At 30.5% G+C, this 15,011-nt stretch overlaps 1 pseudogene; it reads right to left on the reverse strand.

Annotated features, from left to right (window-relative positions):
• The window catches only part of LOC143572220 (putative leucine-rich repeat receptor-like serine/threonine-protein kinase At3g14840), a 46,815-nt pseudogene continuing 31,804 nt past the window's right edge, over positions 1 to 15,011 (reverse strand).

Below are 15,011 nucleotides of genomic sequence, written 5' to 3' on the forward strand. Positions count from 1 at the left end.
TTATCGTACATTACGTACGCGAGTTTCTTCACCATCGATTTTCAAAAAACACGTGACCGTTCTGATCCTCTGCTCCACTGCTCCATCGATTTCGTACGCCTTCACCGTCACCGTCCAATGATTGCATCTACCGTTGCGACCGTCGACGGTACCGTCGTGAACACCATCTTCCTCGTCACGCCTTTTTCACAGGTCAGTTGATAAAATTGATCAATTAAAATTGAAATTGTTGAACTAATTAATCAATTAAACTTTGAAATTGGTCCAATTAATCATCAATTTTAAGTTTCAATTAATCAATTTTGAGTTTTGAGTAAACCCAGTTGCAGACGTTCCATTTTTTGTTCATATGATCGAATCAATGATCAAATTAACGGTCGATTGACGATTGTTTGATGTTTATGAGATTATATGAAGTGATTTCAATGTTCAATTTCATGCTTACAGGTGTTTTAATTTTTTTTTGTGTTAGTTTTAGAAGTTCTAAACATCCAGAACTTCTTAGAACTTCTAAACTTTATCAGTTTTGAACACCCAGAACTTCTAAACTTTACCAGTTTAAACACCCAGAACTTCTTAGAACTTCTAAACTTTACCAGTTTGAACACCCAGAACTTTTTAGAACTTCTAAACTTTATCAGAACTTCAATACTTTTTTGAACACCCAGATCATCTTCTTTGAATGTATTAGAACGTTTAAAGATGTTCTTTTTTGGTCAGAACGTTTAAAGGTATTCCGTTTTGTTTCAGGACGTTTAAACATAATATTTGTACTGAACTTATAAACAACATTATTTAAAAACGTATAAACAACGTATAAACCTTTTGTACTGAACTTTTAAAGTTTAATTGATTATGTTCTGAAGGTTTAAACAGAACGTATAATATGTTCTAAACAGAACGTATAAACATATCGTATAAACTTAATGTTAATACATTCAATGTCAAAACCCAGAACTCAAAACTCAAAATTGATCGACGAAAGCTTTAAATTGATGACTAATTGGATCAATTTCAAGGTTAATTGATCAATTAGGCTCATCAACAATTTCAATTTCAATTTCAATTGGAAATTTCTTAACTAACCTATGACCAACGATCGATGGTGGTGACGGACGATGGTGGTGCTCATGACAGTAGACGACGGTCGCAATGGTGGACTTTGATGGGTATGCGTTAAGTATTTTTAGGTTAATTACAATTATGCCACTAAGCAGTTTTAATTTCAATTAGAATCGGTGGTGCAGGAAGTCGCGTATGTAATGTACGATAAGCGATTATTGTACGTTAACTCACCCCTATATATATATATATATATATATAGGAAGGATCAAGAAAGAACTTCTATTTAGGGAGAGAACTTAAGAACTTCTAACTACAGGGTTATAATTGTAAATTGTCTCACAACCTAGAAACTCTTGGCGTTCTTCCTCTACAACGAACACAATCGGCTTCCCCTATGCAACAATCGCAATCCAAACCTCCATTAATGATAAATTAACACCTGCAAATCGTAAATCTTGACAAATCGGTTAGTTCTGAACCCTAATCGCCAATTATTTCATTCGTTTAACACGTCATCTTCAGGTATATATGATTAGACTGCAACGAATTTCTTTCACATTTGTGTTTTTTACTGGTTTACAATCCTTTGGAATTGAACGAGTATTGCTTCTTTTGATAATTAGACAAGCCCTAATTTGTTTGATTGTATTTCCCAAAGGATTATAGGTTAGAATCATGTACTAATTGAGTAGAAAAAAACCTAATTTGTTTGAACAGAGTGCCCAAACGAGTTCATTTGTTATCATTTGTTGATATTGATTCAGATGTTAACAATTCTAATGGTATTATCCTCCAACCTGTTGATTTGGTTTTAAGCAACAAGGTAATGTTTTATTTATATACTACATATATGTAATGAAATTTTATATGTTGCATACATGTACTATAATATTGTATATGAGTAATATATATCAGTTAATGTTCATTTGTTCATAAACAGTATTACTCAAAGAGAAGATGATATTTTGTTTGGTCATAATATGTAGTATCTTGTATTACATATATGCAACACTTGTCTATCACATGAATATATAGTCTATTATTGGATTACACATATGCAACATTTGTATATTACTTGCATATATGTGTTACATGTATGCAGTGTATGTGTATTAAATGCATATGTAGTGTGTTGTGTTACATATATGCAATACTGCTGAATTACTTGTTAATATTAACTGTTAACGTAATCAAAATAATCAGGTGATAAATATCATAAAGATAAGAAGGTATCAACAAAGAAAGAAAACGATGTGTTGGAAAAGAAACAGGAGTTAAAAAATCCAATGGTGGAAAAATAATACATGGTTTGGAATACAAAGGGATTAGGCAAAAAAAAAGTATTCAAGATCTGAGGGTCGTAAATTGGCGGGTCATTTTAAGTAGGTGGCGAAGATGGTGCTAGTTCGTGTGTGTCATGGTTTTTAGACCTGGTGATGTTGCAACCAATGAAGATGATAGAGGATAAGGTTGCGGATTTAATGGTGGTTATAGGTAATGGCGCGTTTTTCTTCTTATCTAGAGAGGGGCACTAAAATCCTTTATAGGGGCTCGGTTTGGAATACAAAGGGATTAGGCAAAAAAGTATATTTTTAGAAGTTTATGTATATTAAATAGTTGGATTTGTGTTGTTATAGTTTATATGGGTGTGTAAAAGACATATGGCAGATGGATTGAAGAATTCTTTGAGTTTTTGTGTGGGTTGTTATAATCAGACGTGTTGTGACGAAATGAATATGAATATTGTAGTACTTTTATGTTTTGGTGTTTATTGTTGTATGATATTTTTAGTTGAACGTTTCTGGTTAAACTTGCAGTCCTATGTGCATAAATGTATGTAATTGAACCATACCATCTGCACATGGGTTGGTACAGGCTTTTAAACGCGTTATATAGGTCTAGTACATGATTTTCACGGGTTTTCTGACTTACCATCAATATGCAGCAAATGCATTTTTTTAAATTTGGGTTTAAATGGGAATTGCTAACTTGCAATTTGCAAGAGGTTGCAAACCATTACGTGCTAACTAAGGGGTGTATCTTTAAGACTTTTTTTATTAGATATATTCTATATCACATTTTAAATTGGTCTAAGTTTGCTATGGTTGTTTTGTATACGCAAAAAAAAACAAAAACAAAAAAACAAAACATTGCGAAAATGTACCCAAATTGGCTTCTAGATTTTGCTAACCTGCATTTTGCAGCAGCGCAAACCCTCACCTATAGTTTTCAGCAGCTAGCACGCCAATTAACTCCACTTCATATTTACAAAATTTTTATGCAACATGAATGTGAATGTATGCTAACTTTTAATTTGTTTAATGTGAATATATGCAAGCTATATCTTATCATAAAATTCTTATGCAAACTTGAAAAATCCAAACAATTAATCAAAACTTGAAAATGTCCAAACCATTCATCAAAAAATTATATATCTAACATTAATCCAAGCAATACAAAATATAACTCAAACTTGAAAATTGATCCAACGAGCTTTTGATCCTCAAAGGCGTTGGTTCTGGCCCGATTACGCAACACACAAAAACACACTATGAAGAAGGATTTTCTGATGTTCATTCCAACTTCAATATTATAGTTACAAAAAGATACAAATGAAAGGAAAAAAAAGCTACTTTGTTTATATTAAACAACACATACAACAAATACTAAAATTGACAATTATTCCTCTATGCCAGCAGCATACTTCAACTTCCACTTGTTTTCCAACTCTAACATTCACATCCCATAACATTCATATTCTAATGACACTAACTGTTCCAAAACTTAAGCTTCTAACATCATCTCGTTGTTTCTTTGACAATCATATTCCAAAACATGTACTTTCAAATCATTTACAAACAAGATCGAACTTGGGTATTTGCTGTCCGGAAGCGGGTTTCATACCAATAGACCACTTTCAAATCATTTACATTGCTCGAATATACACATAGTTGATTAAATTTGAAAGTAATTGGCCCGGGAAACGTGGGTCTTGTGCGGGGGCCCACCTTGCACAGGGCCCTCGACCCTGCATATATGTAGTATACCTGAAAAAATAATACATTAACATTATCATCACAATTTTCAGATACACTACATATGTGCAACATTAATAAATATATGCGGTTACATTAATATTATTAGGCTCAAATGTATTACATATACACAATATTAATAAACATATACAATTACATTAACATTACTACTTTCAAGTTTCAACACTACGTAAACGCAATATAACTAAAATATGCTAGTATATTGTCGTTTATGTACTATAAAAATGAAACGTATCATAACTACATATATGTAATGCATCAACTCTGCATATGCATGCAACACATCAACATCTCTTATATGTAATCGTGATAATATATACATGTAGTGGTCATAATTTATATAGAGCGTACCATTTAAGGTTGTGGCATGTCCGTCCTCATCTTCCGGTCAAACTCGTGTTCCTCGTCTGTTCATGTTATATCTTTCACTTTATGTGACCATTTTGACCTCTTTCTATTCTTTGTGACCTGACATACATGTAATGTCATTTATACGAATGCATGTAATCACAATAATATATGCATAATTTTCAATAACTTCTCTGAACTGGACCACCAAAACTGTTATGTTCATTAACATTTCCTGAATCAACCTCATTTTCATTATCCAATAATCTACTTTGTTTCATTTTTTTGTTTCCTTTTTGGCCTCTTGTTTTTGTGTTTATACCATATATAATGCCGTTAAAATAAACAATATAATTATGTTTGTGTGCATATGCAATAAAAGTACTATATATGTGCATTATTAAAACGGGTTACTTTTACCCAACACAAGTAGTTACTGTTTCAAAGAAAACAATAACAAGACAGTAAGTCAAAATTATGCGATATATTAGTTTAATAAACAATAATTCTATATTATGAACACCAAATCTGCAATTCAACTTCTGAAAACTATAGACACGTGCAAAACAAGACGATGAAAATATAACTAACGGAAAGAGAAACATAACCTCCCCAGTTTCACATTCTATTTCCTTTTTTAGTTTTTTAACATTATCATCACAATTTTCAGATACGCTACACATAATATATAGATTATACATTGTAACTAAAAATATGTAGTAAAAAATACATGGATACGTCAACATTATTATATTTAAACATATTACACATATGTAATACAACTAAACATATACATTTATATTAACATTACTACTTTCAACACGACATATACGCAACATGACATATATATACTTTAAAATACATCGTTTATGTATTGCGTAAATCTAACACACCAGTATTACATATATGTAATGCATCAACATGGTTATTACCAAAACGTGTTCAATTAGACATTTCATCAAACAGTTGGAGACCATACCAAATCAAACGATAATTATGCCTGTAATGACAAGTTGCACACCAAAATTGAACAACCATATATGCAATATAACTAAAAAAAATTCATTTACACACATGTATTATAGCTAAACGCATACAATTACATTAATATTACTAAGACATTTCATCAAACAGTTGGAGGGCATACCAAATCAAACAATAATTATGCCTGTAATGATAAGTTGCACACGAAAATTGAACAACCATATATGCAATATAACTAAAACAAGTTCATTTACACATATGTATTATAGCTAAACGCATACAATTACATTAATATTACAATGTTCAGCGCTAAATATGTGCAATATAACTAAAAATATGCAGTGAAATACATCATTTATGTATTACATATATATAATATTCGACTGATAATCCCAATAGATGAACTGATATCAACATACGCATTGTTCTTGACTTTCTTATGTAATTGTTACGTTATATTGTTCTTCAATTAAAGGGGAAAAACAAAAACATGGACTATCGGTGTGATTCTCGTGTAATACGCCTAACTGAATCATAGAATGTGATATTAACTATTACAGTGACTTACCTGGTGGAGTTCTTAGTCTATGTGCTTGATTTCGCAATCGATTTGCTTGATTGTGCAGCCAAATCGACGATCTGCAATGAAACCCTAGATTGAAAGAAAGAGATGAATGAAGAGGGTGATGGGAGCAAGAATTGAGATGAAACAAGTGATAACAATGAGACGATTTTACCCATCTTCTTTAGAAAAACCCCTTTCTTTCTTTCTTTTCACTTTTTTTATTTTCAACCATTGATCAAGTAAATGGTTCTAATGGAATTCTTTAGTTCTTTATATAAGATGAGTTCTCTCTAGATCCCACCCCTATATATATATATGGGCAAAGATCCTAAGAGAACCCTTTGCAAATTGAGAACTTTGAGAACCATATTGAACCACTAAAAACACCTTTTAAAATATTATTTAAAAAAATCATAAAACAAAAAATAACAAAAATTATAAAAATGTAAAAAAACCAAAATTCTTATATTTCATTCCGGTTTCATTAAAAAAATAAAAAAAATCGTATTATACACATATGTATAATTTTATTTAATCTTTAGTTACGTAATATACACATATGTACAGTATCATTTATCTTAAATTATACACATGTGTATAAAAAAACATGTAAATGTACATATATGTATATATTATACATATGTGTATATAATTTAGCTAAACCGAGATTTTTTATGAAACCGGGATGTTAAATTAAGAATTTTGGTTTTTTTACTTTTTTCATTTTTATGTTTTTTTTTTTCATTTTATGATTTTTTTTATTTTTGGGTTTTTTGTTGTCCAAAATGGTTATTAAATTTCTCTATTTCAAAAAAGTTCTCTCATGATACTGATCCTATATATATATGGGTGAGTTATAATAAAAAAATAGTTTTCTAGGAAGAGTGAAATAAATCTAAAGCCCTTGGATCTAGGATTTAAGCTAAATAGTTTCTTAACTCTAAATTTTTATATTATTCTTACTCTTCCTACAAAACTATGTCTTTTTATTTTAACCCTTTTCTATATATATAACCATATATATATATATATATATGGTGAGATCTAGAGAGAACTCCTTTTAAAGAGAGAACTAGAGAACTAGTAAGAATTATTTTTAACTATTTTTAAAAAAATATTTGTGATTTCTTTTTCTTTCCTCCTTCTAATAAGATGATATTGTTTCTAAAAAAAAAAAACTTGTCGGTGTAGTACTGTAGTGTATATGTGCACTAATGCCTATTGCATATATACAATAGTGTTTTATTGCATATAATACAACACAATTGCATTATCCAATACACACTATTGAATATATGCAAATACGATACTAATAATTGTATGCAAAACACATTATCACATATATGTAATACAACACTAATGCATATATGCACTATATCGATTTTTTTAATTTTTGTATATAATATAACACTATTGCAAATATACAAGACAAACAACTATATATATGCTATTCAACACTATTTAAAATATCAAAATGCACACTATTGCACATATGCATTATAAAAAAAGTCGGTGTATTGCATATGTGCATTACTCGTTATTTTTTTTATTTTTATATTTTTTTGTGGTGAAGAATAACAACATATAACAAGGATGAAAGAAAAAAAATTTTAAAAATATTTTTGTTAATTAAATTAAAAATATTTCATTATTAGTTCTCTAGTTCTATCCATAAAATTGAGTTCTCTCATGATCCTCTCCCTATATATATATATATATACACACACACACTAGTTTATATGTCCGTGTGCCACAAGAGTTGAAAAAAGCATGTAAAATTACTCTAATTGTTTGCTTTTATTACTCTAGTTTTGAAATTGTATGTGATTGTTGACTTATAAAATTGTTTGTCCAAACATCAAATTATGTTATAACAACAGTGTAGGTTAAAATGTTTATTCCACTAGTCATCACAACAATTACTCTAGTTAATAAAAGAAAGTTATATTGCAAACAATTACCGTGTTAGAAAAAAAAACCTATAATCGCAGTCTTTTTTTTTCATTCTTTCAAGTATTCGTCATACCTTTTATTACACCTTGTAAAATCTAAAAAACAATATAGTATATATCCAATATAAAACTATGGTCCATGCGGATGTTTAGGAGGATAAACAGGCATTTTATTGCATGTTCGAAGATCATGACCTCCCTCACCGCACACCGAGCAAACTCTTGACCGTTTCCCAGCACAACTGGCCTTGCTATTTCTTTTAATGATTTAAATCTTTTGTGAGAACCGCGCTCTTTATTTCTAATACCAGTTGGAACTCGAATAGTAGACGTTGACGGTTGATCATATCCAAGAAGAGAAGCCAACATATCATTTTTCTTCAAAATCGGTTTAGCTTGAGAACCCTCTTCTGCCTTTTCCCTCATGCCATTAATTTGATCTCTAACTTTGCTTAATGTTTCTATGTCCGTGAATAACATATTACATATATTTTCAGTTGCAAACATTATGTCACAGACAATCTCATGGCAACATCTTTACCAAAAATCGAACACTTACTTTTATTTGAAACCGCATCCCTCATCCAACGCCTCAAAATATACTTCTTTGGAATCTCATCAATCTCAAAAACGCTAAATGCAACAAAAACATGCCGACACAACAACCCATATTGCTCAAACCTTTTGCAGCTACGTGAAGCAGAAAAATCATTATCAGCAGCAATGACGGATACCTGTGAAATAATAAACAGTTAGTTAAAAAAAGCTTCAATAACATAATTACTCTAATTTTAGAAATAATTACTCTACTTATAAAATTATGGTTTTATTTCAAAAATATGTACACTACCAAAAAAATTTCTAATATATCCTAATGAATATCATAATTACTCTAATTATACTCATAATTAATCTACAACTAAAAAAACAAAAATAATCTTATCTGTCACAATTAACATCATAATTTCCCTACTTATAAATATAATTACTCTACAACAAAGTCAACAAAATATTATTCATAAAAAATACACTAAACTAAAAAAGTACCTGAAGGAAACCTTTTCCAAAAGCTTCTCTATCTTTAACATAGATTTTTTGCATTCGGTCCGTCTTCCACAATGCCAACGGGTTTTTATCCCCCGTATTACGAAGGTTGTTTTATATTATTTGTTTTAATATTTATTTATTTTTTGAATTTTTATATTTTTTATTGTATGAAAGTTAATAATATACTTATGGTTTGATGATAATAAATTGTTTCACAAATAAATGAGATGTTATAACCCGGTTTAAAAGCTATATGGGTTTGAAGACCCAAGACCCGTTTATTTTTTTTATTATAAAATTGGTTTTTTAATTATGAATAATATATATCTTTTTTTTAAATAAATCATATATTAATTTTTAGTACATCCCTACTTTATAGGATTTTAATATTAAATATTTGGTGAGATTAGTTTTTAATTTTATGAGATGTTATAACCCGTTTAAGAAATATCTGGGTTTGATGAGACTCATACCCGTGAATTCGGGTCAAATGCATGAGAAGCCTCCATTTAAAAATCAAGCAAATCTGGTGACTCCAAAAAAATGGGGAGCGACCACATCGCGACACGTAGGATTTTTATGTTTTCGTTTATATATATATATATATACTAGTTTATATGTCCGTGTGTCACACGGGTTGAAAAAAGTACTTGTAAAACATATATAATCTTGAAATTTTAAAAACCAAATAAACATATAACCAAGTAACCAACTTAAATATGACATAAAAGATGAAAAATATTTGAAAATTTTTCGCAAACTTCTAAATACTTATTTGTATACAATATTTAATGTTGTATATGAAAAATTACCGCCACAATCTAGGATAACTTTGAAGCCACCTCGTCTTGTAACTATTGTAAACGTGGCATTCATGGTCGTAAAAACTGGTTTTATAATTTGTGAAAAAATGAATTTCATATTTGAATGTGTAAATCTTTTACCTTGAAAATATATATGGAGAGAGACCCATTTTGATGATTCTACCTTTTGTCCAGTTAAAAAAATCATAGCCAATGTTGGTTAATGCATTCAAATGTGAAAATGACTTCACATGTATTTTGGCTTCGTAACTTTTTTAAAAGTCAAAACTATTTATTTCTTATTAAAACTCGTATCTAGATAAATTGGTCGTGGCTCAATGGTAGAGCACTCACTTTACTAGTAAGAGGTAGGAGGTTTAAACCTCACTACCACCAATTTATATGGGAGATATGAAGGATGACCCTGGGTTCGAGTCCTGATCTCACCCGGTTTTACCGGCTCCTCGCTGTCGTGCCGTTTGGCGAGCGTGGGGGTCGGGTTTTATCCGGGACCTCTAGAGGCTCCGTCCGTCCGGACTAGTGGCCAGCTCGGCTACCTTTAACCAATGGGGGCCGCCTACGGAGTACCCGGCGTTACTTAGTTGGCCGTTCCAAAAAAAAACTCATATCTAGGATACACGCTTTTCCAATGAATTCCATATTTGTATGGAACAATTAATTGAAATAAACGTACTATAAAAGTTAACATAAAATATATAAAATATAATGTTAAAATATGTTTGACTACAATATTTATAAAACTATAAACTTAAAAGAATTTTTAAGGATTGCGTAATCAACAGGCAAAATGTTTCTAAACAAATAACAATAAAAAGTTCTTGACAAAATTATGCCTCATACTTGAATCCGATAGTAACCTTCAAAAAGTGCAAAGGATAAAAAAAAAATCATGTTTGTTGTTATTGCTTCATCAATAATTATAATAGATTAAAAGGTTTCAATAACCTTAATCCAACAAAAATAACAAAGACTCAATATACTACAAAAACTTTACAGCAAAACAGAACATATAATCCAACATTTCAGTTGCAAGTTCTAAAAACAAAATATGAAAGTAATAAATTCATAAGTAAATAACCAAAACCATCATTCATCACTTGTCAGTCATAGCGTCATAGCAGTGGCTTGATCTCTAGACAGAACAGTCCTCCCAACTACAATAAGAACAACCTTTTAACCAGGCCATGCATCACGACGAAACATACCGGCATGACCAGTATGTTGATAGTCACCACCACCATTAAGATGTTAATCTCAAATATATATATAATTATGAAAAAATAATAACAAACTGAACTTATTTATAAAGCTTAAAAAGTTACATAATTATGTGACATTATTGAAATGAATAAATCAACTATAATCATGAGGAGGTAGATGATTTCCATATTTGTCTGTTTCTTTTCATTATAGTAAAAAAAATATTGTACTTGTTTGTTAAACAAATACCTAATACTTTTGAATAATATAAATTATTTCACATTTGAGTTTTTAGAAATCGTTAACTGATATCACAGTACGTGCTTTTCTTTTTATTCCCAAACGCAAATAATACATATACTTAAATATTTGTAATATAAAGTATATTAAAAAATCTAAAATATATATTGTCAAATCTCACTGTCCGGTCCGGTTTTATACGGCCAGTTTCCGGTATAAACCGTAAACCAAACTTTTGAAAATTTTGAAACCGACCAAGGGGGTGTTTGGCCTAGCTTTTTTAACCAAGTCTTTTTTTACAAAATAAGCTTAACTTGATGTTTGGCTTAACTTTTTAAGCTTATGCTTATTAGCTTATATAAACCCATTTGAAGAAGCTTATTTGAAGATGGTTTTTTTAGCTTATTAGATAGAAGCTTATTTGTTTAATGGTGTAAATTACTCATTTGTCCTCAAATAGTGGTGGATTAGTAATTATTATTCTAACAAATTAAAGAATGTTGGATTTAACAACTTATTAAGACATAATTAACTTGTAGAATATAAGCTAATCCAAACACTTAAGAATAGCTTATCCAATAATTGAAAAAAAAGCTATAAGCTAATTTTATATATAAACATAAGCTTAAAAATAAATGCTAGGCCAATCAACCCCCACCCCCCCCCCCCCCACCCCCAACTAAAAGTTAAAGAAAAAACCGACCGCAAATTTTATATAGAAATTTTGTAACCGACCAACTTTATGTTCACTTGATTAACAAAAATGAACATATAATGTTCATTTATGTTCATGATTGTTTGTTCATTTATATACTTTAGTTTACGTTTGTTTAAGTTTGATCTATTGATATAAATTTTTAGGCCACTACAACTTAGTCTATTTATATATTCTTTTAGGCCCAAGAGATAGTTGATCACGTCCACTTTTAATTGGTGTTCGGTCATTAATGTTTACTCATCTATATTCAGCTATGTCTGTCTCATGAACCATTCGCTCGTTTATGCTGGTTTACCTTCATGGACTGTTTATTAATATACACACATAAACGAACATGAAGAACCCTTGTTTGTTTAATTTTCATGTTCAATGGTTTGTTTGATTAACATTAAACGAACGAACACAAAACATAACCTGTATGTGTTCGTTCAGTTTACATGCCTAACTTTCACTGAGTCTGGCCTGTGGCCCAAAAATTTATTGATTTAATCTGTTTATCACAACCCGTATGGACCCACTTATAATCTATTGATTTGAACCGTTTAACATAACATAAATCGACCCTTTTATGAAATATCCACAAAGGATTGAAATGGTGTGTTGACTATCGAAAAATATAGTCAGTGATAAATGCTCTCTATCTTATCAACTTTATGACCAAAAAGTTTTACCGTAATGAAACTGTTTTACTGGTAAAAAAATATGTTTGCTTTGGCAAATGGTAGCCGTTTATATTTCAAATTTTAAAAGACATTTTATCAAAATAACCTTTCAACATAGGTGTTGCAGAGTTGCTTATCAAGAGTTAATAAGAAGTAAAGTAGAAAATATATTTAAGTGACAAAATAGTCCTCATATGATTAACTTTAAAATACAAACTCAAGTACCTAAAAAATTCATTAAGTTACCGTCCCAATCTCAATTAATTTCAGATAACTTAACTAAAACTGAATAACACCGCGATAATTTTTTAAATATTAATTAAGAGTTATTATACGAAAACATACATGGTCATAATTTGCAGATGCTGATTCATTAACTTCCACGTCCAGTCAGTTTTGAAATCAATAACCTACAATTTGACAATAGGGAAGTCAGAAGAGATCAAGAATGACTAATTACCACTTTGATAGTAATAGGCGATAAAAATAAAGTTTAATTGTTTAAAATTTAAAATTTGTTGAATGGTCAATAGTGTAGTTGTCATCCTTTATGGTTGGAGACATAATTTCATAATCACTGCAGATTTGCCTACAAGAAAAAGGGATATATACTCTATTTTTGCACGAGAAATTAATGGTGATTAAAAAGCCTAAATAATGTATACGCGATTTAAAAACCTTAATTATATTATTACATAGTCATGGTCTTATTTGTCAACATAACATGTTCAAGAACATGAATTAGATTAAAACCCTAATTATTGGGTTTACAAAATTATGAAATTGCTTTTTATAAAAGAGATCCAAAGATGAACATCTACAAATGAAAACTTTTCTTCACAAAAAATTTCAACAACTCTGAAGGGAGCCTCATGAGTTCAAACTTCAAAAAAAAAGGTAATTGATTTCAAATGCAAAATTGAATTCAAGAAAGAAGAAAGAAAAAAGAAATAACCAAAGGGATGAATCTGTGTATGAAATTATGAAGAAACACCTGAAATATGTTCGTAAATTTCATTTGAACTAATTTAAAAAAGTACAGAAAAAATACCATTAACTCCTTCCATGGCTCCCTTAACAGCATGCTGAGCTGCTACATCATAAATCTGTTTAGTAGCTGTTGTCGGTCCAAACAATTTGTCTGCAAAACTCTCAATAATTGAAATACCTCAAAAGGGTTTCAGGTAAAAATTAAATTAGGTATACAAACTAACTAACCAAATCCATACACAGTTTTCGAATGAAACTCGTTCTGAATCAAACAATATCTCCATCCACGAGACCTCGTCTAATTTCCCTAGAATTTCCAAAAAAATAAAATAATTTAGGGTTTGCGTATCAAAATACGATATCTTTATGTCCGAAACATGAACATGATGAGCGAGAATCGGATGAATCTGCCACCAAATGAAGCAGATTTTGCGTAAGATCTGAGATGAATTGTAAGCTGGATGAAGGAAAACGTGATTAGGGTTTGCAAATAGTTGTTCGACTTAGGGTTTGTGTATCAAGAAACGGAATTCGGATAACAAAATGATCGATTTAAAATATAAGAAATCAATTTACTGTAACGTACCTTTGATCTTCATCAGATGGCTAATGATAGGCGTAAGCTTGAATCAGAGAATTAGAGATTCATCTCGGATGAATGAATACCTATGGATTAACATGATGACAGATTTAGGTTTAGAAGGTTGTGTTTTAAAATTTGAATTTTGAAATGGGGAAAGAGGATAAAGTAGATCTGTGAAGCAAACGTACATGAAAAGCTTTTAGAGGAAGAAAGGGAGACGTGGATAAGCTCTCTTGTGAACACGGTAGCAAATTCAACCACAGGGTTACACGATAGTAAATGGAAGCTGGGGATGACAGGTGTCTCAACCTATTTTCATTTATTATATATATATATAAGGAAAGTATATAATAGAAACCCACCCCAGTTGTGAAAACCCTGAAAACTCAATTTATGTGATTAAAAATGCTTCCACATATGCATGTGTATTATTTAATCCCATTATATTAAAGAAGGTTATTATGGTATTTTCACATTCTTTTTTTTATCTATCTTCTAGATTTCTTTCTTAATTATGGTCATCCAGCACTACCACCAGATTCTTTCTTTCTCTCTCTTCAAAACTCAAAACCCTAACAACAAATCTCAACATCTCTCTACCAATATCAAGTTCCGGCACCTCTAAGACATCATCCACCGCCTCCTAACACCACAAGATCTGCAATTTCTCTCTAAAAAGATCAAGATCGGCCCCTCTACAACACCATTCACCGCCGTCAGACACCACCTTAGAACCACCACCGCTTGCAGCCGCCACACCACCGGATATGCAATTTT

The sequence above is a fragment of the Bidens hawaiensis genome, unplaced genomic scaffold (genome assembly GCF_021521415.1).
Source record: "Bidens hawaiensis isolate Kalapana, Puna unplaced genomic scaffold, B.hawaiensis_p1.1 tig00025775_1, whole genome shotgun sequence".
Taxonomy (NCBI): Eukaryota; Viridiplantae; Streptophyta; class Magnoliopsida; order Asterales; family Asteraceae; genus Bidens; species Bidens hawaiensis.